A 1,473-nucleotide genomic window follows, 5' to 3' on the forward strand; every position below is an offset into this window, starting at 1 on the left:
TTAGATGCCAGAGCAACATACAGAACAATAGATGAGAATACTTTTAAAATCTCGTTTGAATCCTTTTATTTTGCCAAATGGAATGGGAAATCCTATTCACACTTTGACGTTTGAAGCACGACAGAACAAAAAAGAAGGTGGTGTCTGTGCCTTTTTCAGTGATAGATTTCTTTGTAAGAAGCTATCATTTGGTGAGTTCTCATCGTTTGAATATGTCATTTAAAATGGAAATGAAGTTCATTATTGAAGGTCATCACAGATGATTTCAATATAGACATGGATAATGTCTGTGAGAAAAATGCCACAGAACTTTCTGCCATACTTTACACATTTGATCTTTCTTAACATGTGAGAGAGCCGACCCATAATAGAGGACACACTTTAGATCTTGTCATTACTAAAGGTGTTAAGATGTCAGATGTCCCTGTGCTTGATATTGCTCTATCATGATTTCTGTGTATTTTTTGATCGGTCAGTAACTCCCAAAATTGTCCATGGATCAGCAAATGTTGAACAAAGTACTTTAATGAGAGCACCAAAACACTTTTCATGAAAAGTATCACATTTGAATCTGCCATAATTTCAAATCATGTTGATGATCTGTTGAATTCCTGCAAATGTCATTGATGCCATTGCTAGTGTTAAGGTGAAATTCATTAGTAATAAGCAAAAGGCATCATGGAGAAACACTCATTCTGTAAGGGCCCAGAAAAGGAAGTGCCGGAAAGCAGAACAAATATGGTGTAAATCAAAGCTCCACATTCACTTTGAAATCTATAAAGAAATATTATGCATTTATAATCAGACCTTGCGAAGTGCAAGGCAATAGTTTTCTCTGAGAAAACAATAGAACGCACATGTATTATTTGCTACTGTAGACAGGTTAACTAACCCTCAAGTTCCAATATCACCAGAACTCGTCTCCATCAGCAAATGTAACGAGGTTGCAGCCATTTTTAATAACAAGGTTCAAGACATCAGATGTGTGATTAACTCCTTGATGCTGAAGAATAAAGTACCATCATTGTAGTCTTCTCAAAGTAACTTGTTAGGCATGACAGAATTTAGATCTGTCAATGACAAAACACTTAAAGAAATAGTCTCCAGTCTCAGTTCTTCCACTTGCTGACTTGATGTTTTACCCACTAGCTTCCTTAAAACTGTGCTGAGCAGCCTGGTAAAACAACTAACTGTGATAGTTAAAGCAGCTGTGCGGAACTTTTCGTTTTTGTTGATTATAGNCTTAAAACTGTGCTGAGCAGCCTGGTAAAACAACTAACTGTGATAGTTAAAGCAGCTGTGCGGAACTTTTCGTTTTTGTTGATTATAGCGCCCCTTTGGTCGAAGCGGTATGACACCCTGGTGTCGTAAAATCTCGACTGCAACTGGCAATTACCGCATGCATTTGTTTTGGAGAGCGAGAGGATTAACTAACGTCAGGTCAGTCCAAGTAATTAGTGGAAACAGCAAAAT

The 1,473-nt window shown here is 37.3% G+C and overlaps 1 protein-coding gene across 1 annotated transcript in view; it reads right to left on the bottom strand.

The window, feature by feature from the left end:
* Positions 1-1,473, bottom strand: part of LOC126399155 (trace amine-associated receptor 1-like) — a 17,583-nt gene that overhangs the window by 1,270 nt on the left and 14,840 nt on the right. The window lies entirely within an intron of this gene.

The sequence above is a fragment of the Epinephelus moara genome, chromosome 12, assembly GCF_006386435.1.
Source record: "Epinephelus moara isolate mb chromosome 12, YSFRI_EMoa_1.0, whole genome shotgun sequence".
NCBI lineage: Eukaryota > Metazoa > Chordata > Actinopteri > Perciformes > Serranidae > Epinephelus > Epinephelus moara.